Source organism: Protopterus annectens, chromosome 15.part0 (assembly GCF_019279795.1).
Source record: "Protopterus annectens isolate FY-2018-M chromosome 15.part0, PAN1.0, whole genome shotgun sequence".
NCBI lineage: Eukaryota > Metazoa > Chordata > Ceratodontiformes > Protopteridae > Protopterus > Protopterus annectens.
In genome coordinates this window covers 4,875,007-4,891,191 of record NC_056749.1, presented here as the reverse complement: position 1 = coordinate 4,891,191, position 16,185 = coordinate 4,875,007, and the positions used below count along the sequence as shown (strand labels likewise).

At 40.0% G+C, this 16,185-nt stretch overlaps 1 protein-coding gene across 1 annotated transcript in view; it reads right to left on the bottom strand.

Moving 5' to 3' along the window:
* The window catches only part of SLC25A23 (solute carrier family 25 member 23), a 1,355,089-nt gene that overhangs the window by 170,621 nt on the left and 1,168,283 nt on the right, over positions 1-16,185 (bottom strand). The window lies entirely within an intron of this gene.

Sequence of the window (16,185 nt, the reverse complement as noted above, 5' to 3'; positions counted from 1 at the left end):
GTCAATTAACCAATTCTTCAATAAAATATATATGTATATATAATGAAATAATTGCTTATGTTAAACTTTTTCATAAAAAAGTTCACCTTAAATAAAATAAAAAATAAAAAATATAAAATTACATGAAATATACAATCTACTTATAAACTATTGTGCAAAACCCAAGCCTAAACACATTATTGTATGATACAAATATTTAACAGCATACCTTTTGTTTCACACAAGGTCTGAGTACTAAATTAAGAATTAATCATATTGTAATATTAGATGTATTTATAATATATTTATAACAAATAAATAAAAAAATGTTTATGTATGTACATGAATATGTAATCTGTTGAAATGACCATGTCCATAATCATAGTAATGTTATTAATATATTAATATTATAAATAATTATAACATCTATCCTCTTCTCAAATAAATTGTGCTCTATACTTCAATACAGGCTTTAAAGAGATACATTCGTTGAGCCCTGGAAACTTTGTGGCATTCAATCTTATCTGCCACTCCGTTTCAAGTAGAGCTACACAATTTTTAATGTCACAGTTAACGTTTGATTTCACCCTATCAACTATAAAAAATAAAAACTTTTTAAATTCATGACAGTTTTTAGAATGTAAGTATAGGGCATTGTGTTCGTCCATCCTTCTAATAGAACTACAATGCTCCCTTATTCTTTCTTTTAGACTTCTTGTCGTCATGCCCACGTAAAATGCCTCACAGGACATACACGATGCTATGTATACACAATTTCTAGTGATGCAATTACAAACACCAGGGCATGAAAAGGTACGCTTGTAGCCAAAAACACTCAAATAGGTCCCTTCAGGAATGTACCTACATGTTTTACATCTACCACATTTGACCATATTTGATCTTCTATATCTACAACTAGTCTTCTCTAATATGTCTTTCAAATTGTTACCCCTAGCATATGTTATGGCAGGTCTTGTACCTAAAATTGCTTTAGTGTCTTTGTTCAAAAAGTAATCCCAAAGACTCCTAAAATTGGCACCCAATTCACATGCCTTTTCATTGTATTTAAGTATGAATCTTGGGGTGTCTTCTCCACCACTGATATCAATCTGTTCATTCTCCGAATTCCATACTTTTGTCATTTCCCCTTTGTTTTTCAATATCGGTACATATTTATTCCTTCTCCTCTTATATACCTCCTTTTTAATCTTCGTCAACATTTCTATGGGATAACCCCTTTCCAAAAACATACCTATAAGTATGTAAATCTCAGCCCTAAAAGTTTCTTTTGGGTGGCAAAGGTTCAGCAGCTCAGGACCAATCTGGGGAAGCTCAGACTCAGGGCAGGAAAAGGGAAGACTCCAGCAAAAACTCTGGTAAGTTGGAAGGTGAGAAAGGGGAAGCCACACTCCTTAAGGGAGACCCCTTGGCCAAAAATGGGCTAGGGATACTGATAGCCAAAGAGGGTGCCTTGCCTGATGCTGGCACTGAAGTTGATTGGTACAGATGCTGCTGGGAAACCAGAAGGTCTTGGTACCTTTGGCTTTGGTGGTCCAGATGGAGATATAGCAGCTGAAGAGGAGACAGATCTCTTACAAACCCCTTTAGCAGGTTAGGGGTCCTTAGAAGAGCACTTATGACCCTGACCTGATTTTCTTTAAGTGAAGGAAGTAGAAGAAGAAGAGGCACTGGCCTGAAGGAGGCTCTTGAGGTCCAGCTTGGTCTCCTTTCACTGATGGCTTGAGTATCAAATCCCTCACAAATGGAACAGAAGGACTCCAGATTAACAGTCCCCAGGCAATGTATCATGTATATCTTGCAAGAGGATATTGTATGTACACACCACACACTTACAGGATCATAGGAGTTTAGTAGGTTATCAACACAGAGGTCATTTCAAGCCTAGCCATGTCATCACAATGTAATACCATATATATGCTAGTCAATACCCAGGATTGCATTTAGTAATGACTGCCCATGTCCTGGTAAGAATTTACCATGCCCCATCCAACTGTCCAGGTTCCTTTTGAACAGTGTCAGAGAGGTGCGCTGTTTCACATGAATTCGTAGCCTATTCCAAAGACACAGGTGTGATGTCCCCTCTTTGGGCTAGTAATCAAGCAGCCTGAATCCTCATCACTGACACTGGAGAGGGATTGTAACTTGGAACAAAAATGGATACACCCAGATTTCTCTCTCGCTCTTCAGGGCCCCAGTGAGATTCACCACTGGCACAACTGTAGAGTTGAGTCCTCATCCAAGTTTCCAAGGGCATCTCCTCTATGAAACCAATGCTTTGTGTCCCTGTTCCAAGCAGTGGACACACACATTCACACATTCTTGGAGATTTGATTTTCATACACAAAATGTGCACACAGACACACACACACACACACACACACACACACACACACACACACACACACACACACACACACACACACACACACACACACACACACACACACACACACACACACACACACACACACACACACACACACACACACACACACACACACACACACACACACACACACACACACACACACACACACACACACACACCTGGGAAAGGCTGGCACAGATTTACTAGCTATGCCCCTTCCTGCCCAGACTATAAGGTAGTTACTGCCACCAGACACTCCAAAGCCAGCTACTCTAAGGATCTTACAAGGGTACCTAAGTATACTGAGTAAAATTAATATTAATACCAATGACAGTATTTGACCAATGCAGTACGGCTTTCATGAGGGGCCATAGAGTCACCAAATAGATATAAGTACTCTCAAATGTTAAAATATTTTCTAAAGGACCATCTACAATGAAAAGTTTAAATATATTTAATAAATGATAAAAGAACATGAAAACACTAAATATCTATTTATAATGCACACCAGAGTTTCATTCACAGGAAATATTAAAATAACAGATGAACAGATTCACACAGATACAGAAAAAACAGTACTTAACTAATCTCACTTCACACAGATACAGAAAAACAATACTTAGCTAATATCACTATATTTTCCTGACTGATTTAATGAATTACTATTCCCTGGTTCACTTACTTGAGCAAGACAAGGCAAAGTGGGTGAGACAGCCTTCTTTGTCAGGTTATAAAAGCAGACTGCTCTGAGACTTCAATCTCATCTAGTATTAAAACATAATTTTTGCCCTGGATTACAGAATGACATCGCATACATCTGGTCATCTGACTTCTGGTTCCCATATTACCCCCTTTCCTAGCAAATGACCCAGAATCTCACACATACATGTTAAAATAAACACACAGAGCTTTGCTAATACCTACTGCAGCTTTTGGAAGTCATAAAACAATAAAACACTTCCACTGTTCCTACAGGAGCTAATAAACCATTCTCTGGCACACATATTTTGTCTCTGGTTACAATCAGAACTGTAAGATACAATCTTTATGGCCTAATTTAATTTCATACTATTTTTCAAAGTTAGTTGGAGCTGAGTTTAACCTCTTTGCTTCCAGTATTCTCTGTTACAATATTAATTTCAATAGTTATAATAGTCTCATATACAAGTGTATTTCTTTTTCTTTCCAGCAAGACTCACTGTTGGTACATTTTTAACACAAGCAGCTTTAGAAATACATTTTTCAACACAAGCATCTGTACAAATCAGTTTATTATACAAATGGCGTATAATTCTTTACACAATTCCAGCTAGCTGTGCTGGAATATGTTACACACCCACTGCCCTACTTCTCCTGACATAGCTGGCAATACCTCACATCATCACAGCAGCAGTTGCCAGAAGACAAATTTGTCCCTTCAACATGTCATATTTAAGTTGCAGACCATATTTAGGTCCCTGGAATGGTAGTCCCATTTGATTTACGGATATGCAGCAAATTCATTAGGTTTGGGTCTGAGATTGCTCTGTAAGCCAGACATAAGTCTCCCGTAAGAAGTCTATATGATACAGAGTCTTCTTTATTACAAACCTCTGAGGTCTCTCCAGTTGCTGCAGGTGCTTTGTAGGGTACATGCCAAATAGGGCATTATACTAAATTTTGGGCCTGATTAGTTCGTTATACTCAATTAAAGGCCTGATTAGTGCCTAGTAGGTTTGGGTCTGAGATTGCTCTGTAAGCCAGACATAAGTCTCCCGTAAGAAGTCTATATTTTACAGAGTCTTCTTTATTAGAAACCTCTGAGGTCCCTCCAATTGCTGCAGGTGCTTTGTGCGGTACATGCCAAATGGGGCATTATACTAAATTTTGGGCCTGATTAGTGCGTTATTCTCAATTAAAGGCCTGATTAGTGCCTTGTTCTGGTGGTGATGCCTTTACTAATCAAGTGTGCTATGTAGAAAGCCTTTCCTGCTACAGTAGACATGTGATGGTCAAAGTTAAGGTCACAGTCAACTTATGATCCCAGATCCCTTACCACTTCGTAGGTACACAGGGTATTGTTGTTGATCTGATAGTGTGAAGGGACATTGTTTTTGCTGAAGGGAATGATGATGCATTTCTTTGCATTCAGTTTGAGTCTGTGACTAAGACACCAGTCATTAGTCTGCGTAAAACCCTCCTGGAGTATACTGACATAATTTGAGGATTCAATAATTGCACCTAGTTTCCAGTCGTTCGCAAATGTGGTCAGTCACAACACCTTAGTTTTAGCCTGAACGTCTGAGAAATATATACCAAACAGTAGGGGGCCCAGCACTGACCCTTGTGGCACCCCACTGGTGAGAGGTCTGCTGGTTGATGTGGTGTCACCCACTTTGATAGTGTGTGTCCGATTTGTGAGCCAGTTGATAACCCATCTTACAGCAAATGGGTTTACATTCAGTTTGCTAAGTTTCTCGGTAATACCTGAATGTGGGATTGTGTCAAACACTTTTGCCAAGTCAAGGTATGCTGTGTGCACAGATTTGCCTTTGTCAATGGCTCTGATCATATTTTTGAAGAAATCCACCAGATTTAAAAGGCAGGATCTGCCTTTGACAAAGCTAAATTGGGTTGGATCCAGGGTTTGGAGGTTAACTATGTCTATATTTATTAGGTCCATAATGATAAGTTCCACTGCCTTACAGATGAGGATGGTCAGGCTTATGGGTCTGTAATTCCCTGGGTGTATTGCTAGATCACCTTTGTGGAGGGTAATAACTGTAGCTGTTTTTCATTTTGCAGGAACAAACCCTGTGGTTAGGCTATGATTGAAAAGGGTACTTAGTGGAGATACTAGTTCATGTTTTAGCCTATTTAGATGACAGCCTGGGATGCCATCTTGTCCCATAGAAGCTCTGTTTTTTGCTTTGGACAAGGCTTTAATGACCTACTCTTCAGAAATGTAGGCTGGAAGGGAGAGTTTGGGGCAAGGTTTGTGATAAGGGAGGGGATAAAGGAGTGAAATTTTTGCCAAACCTATCCGCTAGCAGGTTTGCTATCTCTGTGGGGTTAGTGTGTGTAATACTGTTGGTCACTAGTTCTGCACATCTTTGGGTCCTAACATTTAGGCTACATACATAGCTGTAAAAGGCCTTATAGTTATCCTTGGCTGTGCTTGCTAAGTTTCTCTCAGAGATGCCCTATGAGGATTTGATATGTTGTTTTACTTGCCTGTTGAGGCTGAGGAGGGTGCTTTTCCATTGTTGGGGCCTTGCATTTATTTTCTTGGACAGCAAATTTTTGCATTTATTGTGAAGTTTGTTGATGCTGGATGTCCACCACGGTGGCTTGTTTTTACTGGGGGCGCTGCCTTTGATTCTTTCTGGAACAGCTGAGTCTGTACATACAAGTGATTGTACAGGGATTTAGTGTAAGCTTCGGTGTGCTTACCACTTTCAGCTGGGGGTGTGGCTTGAAATGCATTTATAAGTTCTCCTAGGAGGGTATAGTTTGCCTTGGTGATGTTTTTTAGTCTGACTTTGCCCTTTGTGAGTTCTGGTGTTAGTGCCAGCTCGAAGGTGATTGATTTGTGGTCAGATTTAACTAATGAGGGTCTGACAGTTTCGACAGTGCATCTGTTTGACATGTTAGTGAGGACCAGATCTAGTATATTTGTTCCTCTTGTCGGGGTATGAACAATTTGTTCCAGGGCATTGGAGTTAACAAAGTACAGGAACTTTTGTGCTTGTGAGGTTAGGGATAGAGTGGGTTTACCACTTGGTGGGATAATTAAAATTCCCCATAATCAGAGTGTTCAGGAATATTTGGATTGACTCCAGTTTGGTCAAGTAGGCTTTGTGTGCTTCATGACCCATGGAGGGGGATCTATAACTGGCTATGACTTGAATGGGGATCTTACCCACAGTAACTTGAACTTGGAGTAACTGCATGGAGTTGTCCAGTCTAACCAGACAGGAGGTGACTTTATCTCTAATATAGATAGAAACACTACCTCCTTTGGTTCTCACACTTTCGTTTTGAGGTCTGAAGGTGTGGAAGGCATTGTAGCCTTACAAGGCCTGGATGCTCTCTGAGGCCTTGAACCAGCTTTCTGTGACTGCACAGACATCTACATTTTTCCAGTGATAGAAGTGCTTCCAGGGTGTGCAGTCTTTGGTTTAAGCTCCTAGTATTTAGTAGCATGACCCTTATTTTGTTATGATTGACAAATTTCACATTGGTAAGTTTGTTTTCAAGACCTTGCTTAAAAAAGGCACTACAGGGGTGGCAAGATCATTTACCAGCAGCTGAAAGCCTAGTAGTGCCAGTTGGAAACCATCTCTAGCAAAGCAGCAAGGTTTGTCAACCATGGCTTTCCAAGCTGACAGGAACTGGATCCTCTTTGAATGACACCAAAATCTAAGATGTGTGTTCTGACGAATCCTGGCACTGTACAGGCAGCTGACCGTAACTTTCTTCATGTCCATCCTGGAGAATCCTTTGGGATCCATCACTTCCAAGTAAAATAAATAAGCACTACACATACTCTATGACATTACAAGAAGCTCACCCTAACAGCTTTACTACCACTACGACATAACCCAACTAACAGTAGGATCAACAGTTCAACAACTGCAAAAATAGCAGCTCTAAAGCCGTGCAAATTGCCACAGACACACGACAATCAAAATACACACTTAACCTAGTGAACTGCCTAACCTAACAACTACCTGCACCAAGATATACTAAATTTCTCTAGGGTAGGGGACAAAAAGAGAAGAGACTAGTGACCAAATCTTAAATAAAAGGATACACTTCAATGGAGCCAAGATTAAGTTTCTATCCTGGAATGGCAGCAAACTAGATCTGAGGTATTTTTAGGGAAATGAGAGATTGTGGGTAGTGGAGGTGGAACCTGATGAGCTAAAGTTTTGAAAAAATGGCCGGCCTCGGATCCACATCAGATCCAATGACTCCACAGGTTGAAGCCAGACAGAAAAGACAACATCGGATCAGATGCTAAGAACATTCCTCATATTCTCAGAAGGGGCAGGCATGAACATATGATCTTGGCAGCTGAGAATTCTAAAAACAAGTATTACAGAAGAATACACTTTTCTCCTCATATTTATCAAAATCCTTCCCATGTTTATCAAAAATAGGTGGCGTAGTATTAATCAAATGTTTAGAAGCCTCTGAGTTCAGAAAAGTGATTGTTGCTAGAATTGATCTGAGTTTATAAAACCTTAAAAGACAGAGGAACTTTATTCAGTTACTCTGCTTTCTGGGGGGCAGCAGGCTGGCTGTTAGGCAAGTTACAGACTACAACAAAAACATATTCCAGTGCTGAAGGAGAGAAGGAACAGGAGAAAGGTTCATAGGTTCATAGGTTAGTACTAGGCTAACTGCCCTTGCGAGCCATTTTAAGCCTAGCCAATTATCCCATGTGAGATTCAAACTCTGTACCTTGTGTTTGTAAGGCAAACACCTTAACCATTAGACCACCCTCCCAATCCCTCCGGAAATTCCAGCTTTAACAAATCATAATACTTCCTGAGGGATTGAGAAGCATAACTGTTGTCCCACTAAAAATCTGTGGAAATGATACAGGGAAAGGGAATCCTTCTGTTCAGTGCCACACTGTCCTCAGAATGAGGATCAGAAATCTGTGGAGACAAAACACAAACTGTCCCTTCAAAATCATTTTGTAGTTCAATCTCTTGAATATCTTCAGAAAATTAAGAATCCCTTTTTCTTTTACAAGGTACAGACAAAGAGGGAGGGTCACAAGCCTAAATTAAACCATGAGCTAAGTCCAACAAATCACTCCTGTCTGAGAAACTGTGACAGGAGCAGAAATATGTCTGAGTTTTTTGTTTCTTTGTGACAGGATTATTTTTTTAAAGGACAGACCTAGTACTGCCATCAAAGACATCCTTAGGGATGCATGCAACTTCCTTGTTAGACAGAATGGCATTCTTTGCCCCTTCTGCCAGGACTGACAAGAGTGTCTCTCTTGCCAACCACAGGCACTCTATTCTCTGGTCCATGGTGGCTGTAGGGACTATACCAGTGGGGACAAGGAAAAGATGAGTGGTATAAAAAAACAGCATTGGCTACAGCAGTCACCCACCTGTGGCTGAGAAGCTTTAGTACCCTGCTCTGGTGACAAAGGCTGTTTAACAGTTTTCTTCTTTTTGGCTGGAAGAAGGAAGAACTGAAGAACTGGTAGGCTGTTTCATGGTTAGGCCTGAAAAGTTGCCTGATTCTGGGGTAGCCTAGTAGCAATAGGCAGCAAAACAGATAAGTTATAAAAAGGTAATCATAAAAATCAAAGTAAAATCACTTCAAACACTTACCCCAGCCCCCAAAAGTAAAACCACTTATTTTACCATAGAAAGAGTACTTTTAAATATGTCTTTTTCTTACAAAAGTAGAAAGAAGACAGTCCCTTTTAAAAGTAATTAAAAGTCATGTGACAATCATTGGAAACTCAAACTCTTTTCCATCTTTAAAAACAATATACTACAAAAAAAGTACAAGTTTCTTTCATAAAAAGTAAAGTGGAATTTTTTTCCCCAAAGGGTACTTACCTGCCCAGCAATTAAACAGCCAAATCCAGCAGCGGAGGGCTCTTTCACTGCAGAAAAGCTCTGAAGGGCTTGGTGCCCAGACCTCTCTGTTAGTCAGCTTGGCTAATGATTTCAGCAGGTGAAAGGTGCCCTGAAGCTTTGTAAGCTGGCCAGCTGTTATGTCCTTGGCAGGATATCATGCATACAACTAAGGCTACTGCAGCAGTGATCAATATGAAGAACATCTACTGTTATGGTGGGCTCTTATACAACGGTACTATGTCCTTCATTAGATCACTGTTGCAGCATTAATTGCTGATGGGAAGATTTACAAAGCTTTTATACTGACTGGGAGGAGGTTTGAGGTACAGAGCTGGAATCTAGTATCCCTTGAAGAATGGATCTGGTGGCAAAACCAGTTTTGGCTCTAGAAGAAGCATCTATCTTGTAGTGCTTCGTACAGGTGTGGATGGATGACAGCATGGCTACTTCCAGAGTAGTTCTTGAATTTAGACCACTGAAAAGGGCTCCTGAAAAGGCAACAGCTCTCCTAACATGAACTTTAACTTGGTCTTAGAGGGATTGCCCATGGAAAGTGTAACAAAAGACTATAACAAGAGAAATCCACTTGGAGATGGCTTGTTTTGATGTAGGGGTACTTGGTCATATACTCTGATGAGCTCTGTTTTATCCAAAACGAATCTTAGTTGTTTGAGAACATCAAGTAAATTAAGAATTCTTACCCCCATTTGATAGTTAGGAAAAAATATGGGAAGGTGAATGGACTGGTTTAATGACATTTCATTTACTATAACAGATATAAAAGAAGGATTAGTACTAAGTGTTACCATGTCCTTATAAAAAATTGGGAATTGTGGAATGACATAAGAGCTTGTGATTCTGAGACTCTTCTAGGACATGTCAAAGCCACTAACAAGACTTTCTTCCAAATATAGAATTTTAAAGAAATGGAAGAGGCTGGTTCAAAAGGACAAAGGGATAACTTTTCTACTGCATAGTCCAGGTCCCGAGGAGGAGCGATGATTTTCTTGGAGGCCTAATATAAAGAAGACCTTTCAGAAATTGTATGACCTTGTAACATGAAGAAAGAAGGGGATCCATAGGCAAACAGGCAGAAATGGATGATAAATGACCATCGACAGAGGAGTGTTTCAGTATTGAATTAAACAGCTCACATACATATTTAAGGATAATGGAAATTCTCAGTCGATAAGGGTCATGCCCTCTCTTATGGTATCAGCTAGAAAATCTTTTCTATTTGGAAATATAAGATTTTCTTCCAGTGGGGTTTTCTTCTCTTCTTTATTGCATGTAGCACAGCCTCAGAAAAAAGGTGCCTGAAGGGGATTAGAAGCTTATCATGCAAACTGTCATCTTGAGAATTTGTAGGTTCAAATGAATGACTGTTCAATGTGTGAGAAGGTCCATCCTGTGGGGGTAAGTTGTGGTGACTGCCTTGGACAGATAAAAAGAAGGGTAAACCAGTGTTATTTGGGCACAAAAGGAATCACCAGCAGAAGTTTTAGGTATGTCCTTTTGGATGTTTAGAAGGACTTTTAAAATGAGGGGAGAGACAGCAAAGGAGGAAGGAATAAAGGAATTTTGTTTTTCATGAGCTTGATAAAACATCTATTTCCATGCCTCCCTGCATGGAACTCTGGAGCAAAACAGATTTAGTTGTCTGTTTAGAGTGGAGGTAAACATTGATCTGGAGAGTTCTCCAGTGAAGGACAGTTTGTAGAAAGACCTCTGTTTTCAGCATCCATTTGGGAGGGCCTGTTTTGGATCTTCTCAGATGATCTGCCACTGAGTTAATCTCTGCTGGGATATAAATTACTGTGATGAACGTCAATATCCCAAGCCTTCATGGCTGGCCTGCAGAGATAGGAGGATTTTGTTCTCCCTTGTTTCTTGATATACCACATGGCTGGGATTTTGTCTGTCAGGACTTGTAAAGTTCCTGTTGACCAGTGGTACTGTAAAGTTTGTAGGGCAAAGATCATGGTTTTCATGTCTTTGATATTTATGTGTTTGCACCTGTCATGCCTGGAAGGTAGTCCTTGGGCTTTCAAGCCCATTCAAATAGTCCCCAAGCCAAGTCTGAAACATCCATGGAATCCTTCTGAAGGGGAGCAGGGACCAGAAAAGGCACTCCTGGATTAAGTGTTATCTAAATTTCCACCAATGGAATTCTTTCTTCACAAAAGGCAAGAGAGGAATTGGGAAGGTCAGATGGTGGCAGTGCTGTGTCCACATTGATCTGAAGCACCACTAAATCATCCTCGTGGAATATGGCAAAGGAAATCATCCATATTGTTTATACCATGTACCTCAGGGCTCTCAGAATCAATCTTGTAGTGGTAATTTCCAGAATTAATAGGGTTTGGAAGTAAGAAGTCAGAAAATGGATTTTTCTTGTTGAAGAAAGGCCATTCTACAGAAAGCATCCAGATGACATTCTAGGAAAACTAGTTTCTGAGAAGGTTGTAAGGTGGATTTCTTCAGGTTTAGTATAAAACCTAGGTGAAGAAAATTGTACACTGTAGGTCCTGCAAGAATTTTTGAACTGAAGTAGGCTGAATGAATAGGCCATGTAGATAAGAGTAGATCTGGATACCTTATGGTCTGTAGAATGTTATTGCTGGGGCAAGACATTTGTGCATATTCTTGGAGCAGTAGACAGATCAACTGGAAAAACAGAGAATTGAAAATAAAATCCCAAAACACAAAATTCTATGAACTTTCTGTAATTTGGAAAGATGGGAATGTGTAGGTAAGCATCCTTCAGATCCAATGTACACAGATATGCCTGTGTGGAAAAAAATCATAGGACATAAGCTAAGGAGAGACAGTACACTGGAGTTTGGAATATTTAGAAAAATAGGGGGAATAATTCCACATTTGGTCTCTGTGTGCCTTTTCTCATAGTACAATTAAAAGCCTGGAATAAATGCCCTGTCCTTTTTGATGGGGCAGGATTGATTTTATATTCTCCTTGATGGAATAACTCAAGTAAGATTAGAAGAACCAGGTGTTCTTGGTTTGGGGGTACTTGCAGAATGCCTGTTGGATCTAGAGGGAGGTGACACTGTAGTGAAGCATAAGGGGTGCTGCACTCCTGAGGTTGTCGTCCTTCAGAAGAGACATTAAACTGAGGCTCCATCAGCTTGAGTTGGTAGTAGCTCAAGTGGATGTAAAATACCCCATGGCACTTAGTGAAAAAACTAGTGGAAGGCCTTGACACCCTGGGCAAATTTCCCATAGTAGTATCGATATCACCTCTGGTCTCCCCTGAGAAGAGATTATTAACCTAGTGGAACTAATCCAGCCAACAAAAGGACAGATCGACATAAAATACACCATCCAAGCTGCCTGAAGTAATCCTGAGATCAGAAGAAATCTTTGCCCTGATACCTACCTTGTAATCCTGAGATCAGAGGAAATCCTTGCCCTGATACCTACCCCATAATCCTGAGATCAGAGGAAATCTTTGCCCTGATACCTACCCCATAATCCTGAGATCAGAGGAAATCTTTGCCCTGATACCTACCCCATAATCCTGAGATCAGAGGAAATCCTTGCCCTGATACCTACCCCATAATCCTGAGATCAGAGGAAATCTTTGCCCTGATACCTACCCCATAATCCTGAGATCAGAGGAAATCTTTGCCCTGATACCTATCCCGTAATCCTGAGATCAGAGGAAAACCTTGCCCTGATGCCTACCCTGTGTGAAATAACCTTGAGCTCAGACAGAACCCTTGCCCTGATTTACAAATACAGCACTCCCTGAAATTATGGTCTGGACCCAAATAAAATAAACACTTGGTGTGACTATTCTTATAAGAGAACTGCTGACCACAGCTGCATTTCACTCTCTTCGCTGACATAAACTGAACAAGTTTTGGCAAAAATTAAGTGAAAGAGGGAAGAGTCCAAATGCAGTTCATATGGAGTTACACGTATCAGTAGCACATCTAAATCCACCCACCCACAACCCCTTTTTCCCATTTGTGCACATGGGGTCAGGGGTGTCACTTCAACAGTGACAATCATCTACAGCCAAAGTTTAAACCACCGTGTGACTAGCCCTGCCATGGTAGTTTTTCCACATCACACTCGCACGCACACTCACACCTATAGCCAGTTTAGAGTGTACAATCCACCAAGACTATAAATTCTTTTTTATGAGACCCGTTGCTCCTACTACTCTTGGAACTGTTTGGTTCTCCTTCTTCCACATTGCTCCCATTTCTGCCTGCAAATCCTGGTATTTTATTACTTTTGTCATCTTTGTTTGGACCACTATATCTGGTTTTCTCACATCTATCTTTTGAACTATTGGTAATGGGTGATCCCATGTGATATAAATTTCATCATTCTCTATAATGCTTTGTGGCTCATATTTCCAATACTTCTCAGCTACTTCACTGTTGCAATGTCTGCATGATCCAAATGCAACAGTCTTGCCACATTATTATGGCTTTCTTTATGCAGGCCCTCTGCCATTAGTGTATCACACCCAGCAACACAATGTGCAATTGCTTCCAGATCTGTTTTACAGAATCTGCATTTTTCTGTTTCTCCCGCATGTTCAATGGACTTTGTAAACCAATGTATACATAGTCAACTATCTTGGGCCACCAATATTGTCCTTTCATCTTTTGGTTTAAATTCATTTCCCCTTAACCATTCCTGCATCACATCCTGATCAACATGAGGTTGTTCCAGGAGTTTTCTGTACTTGCAGCTATATTTATGCATTTTCCACATTTCTTACTTTCTCATCTGATCCTTCACCTTATATTCTTTCTTTTGATTTTTAGCACATTCAGTTCCTGTCTGATTTTTGTCTACTTCGGGTTTGGTTTCCATTCCTGCTTGATACCGATACACTTCTGCTAAACTAAGCTGGGAAGTCATCTTGGATTTGTTGTCTTCATGTTTCAAAACTTTCACTATGTCAGCAGATATGTATGCAGTCCTACGATTGCAGATCTATACATGCAATCAGTTTCAAGGAGGCCCATCCCTCCAGAACAGGGAATATATACTCGCAGATCTATACATGCAATCAGTTTCAAGGAGGCCCATCCCTCCAGAACAGGGAATATATACTCGCAGATCTACACATGCAATCAGTTTCAAGGAGGCCCATCCCTCCAGAACAGGGAATATATACTCGCAGATCTATACATGCAATCAGTTTCAAGGAGGCCCATCCCTCCAGAACAGGGAATATATACTCTTGGTATGCACTGATTTTTATGTATTGTTTGATAAGCATGCAATATAGGTTCATAGGATCATAGGTAGGTACCAGGCGATCTGCCTGAAGGCATTTATAAGCCTAGCCAGAATGTGTTGGCTTTCGCCACCCCCTTAGATTAGTTCCCTGTGCTTCTATCCAGCAGAGCCACTGAAGTGATCCCCGAGGTAAACTTTCTGTTTTCCATCCACTCGTCAAGGTTTCTCTTGAAGAGTGTTAGCGAGGAGCTCTGCCTAATGTAGACTGGAATCTTGTCCAGAGCATGGGAAGTCTCTGGGACAGGTATCTATCCCTCCTGCATGTCCTATTTATTGTTGTGGTGAGGTTTAGATCCCTGGAGTGTGTGACTCGAGGGAATATGGTTTTCTTTAGTTGGAGCATGTCCATCAATTCTGGGTTGGACATGGCCTTGTATGTCAGGCAGAGATCACACATTTTTCTTGTTTTCCTGTCCAACTGATCCAGTACATTTTGGGGCCAGTCAGTCACCCCCGAACTGTAAGTTAGAACAGGAAAGGCAAATTGGTTTATAGATTGGACTTTGTTCCTAGATGTCAGCGCTGTTTTAAGGATTAATTTTAGTCTTCCAAAATATTCCTTACTAAGTTTTATTCACATTTATTCATGTTTTATTGTTGATCCTTCATCAATTCCCAAATATTTACACACTGCCACTTGCTCCAGCTGTTTTATATCACATTCCTGTCCCAGACTAATATTTTCTTGGTGCTACAGTTTTCCTGCTTTAAACGTTGCTTTTGCACATTTATCAAGACCAAATGACATTCTTACCTCATCTGAGAAAGTTGTGGCCACTTTCAGTTCCTCGTCTGATGAACTACAGAGTTTTAAATCATCCATAAAAAGAGTAAGAGAAGTCTTTCTACAATTGTGTTTTCTGGGAGCCAAATTGTAAAAAATGACCCAATCTGTTAAGTTGACAGTTTAAAGGGTTAATAGCAAGACAAAAGAGCTGTGGTGACAAATAGTCACCCTGGAATGTCCCCCTTTGAATTTGTATCCCTGGGATAATAATTTGTCATTTATTATGGATTAGCTGCAAAGTGGTTTGACACAGTTTCATGGTGACTGTAATGTAGTCAATCAATGTAGGATGTAAGTTATACATTTTTAAACACTCTTTTATCCGTGAATGTGGGATGTTGTCAAATGCATTTCTTGCAGTCTATCCATGCCATACTTAGATCATTCCCCTTTTTCAGTTCTCCGTTATGATTTATTTAACAACAAATGATCCTTTGTTCCACATGACTTTTTTGTTACCTTTTTTTTTCTATTGCCATGAATTTTATTCTAAATGACAATAAACTCTACTGGCATCAATCCCAGTGTATAGTTTATTCATCATCGGAAGACAAGTTATTGACGTATAGTTTTCAGGATATCTTGTAGGTTCACTCTTAAGGAGGAGTATCATTTTTCCTACCAGGTTGATGTCTGTTCGGTGTGCACATATGAATAGTTCTTACTCAGGGATAAATCTTCATGTAAAGATCTTAATACTTTTAGCCAGAAGTTAGGTACATCATCTGAGCCTGGGATTTTCCAATTAGGAGCCTTTCTTAGTTTTGTTTCAATTTCTCGGTCCATTATTCCATCCCATTTTATATCCTGTACATTTTAACTTGTTATTCTTTCTTTTACTTCACAGCATCTTTGTTATGTTCCACAAGATCTTCATAGATATTTCTTCAAAATGCGTCGATTCTTTTTTGGATGGTGTTTCTATTCCTTTCACCTTGTTCCCCAATTCTCCATTAAACTTTTTTGGGTCATCAATAAATTGCTTATTTTGTACTTTTCCTTTAAATTTATCTGCATATCTTCCAAGTTTTTCTGCCTGTGCTGACATCTTTAGTTTATTGTTTGCAATAGCGTATGACAGAGCCTGGTCTGTTCTGATACTGAGCATTGCTTTTATCAAGTCCATCTTTCTGAGTACTTTTATTGCT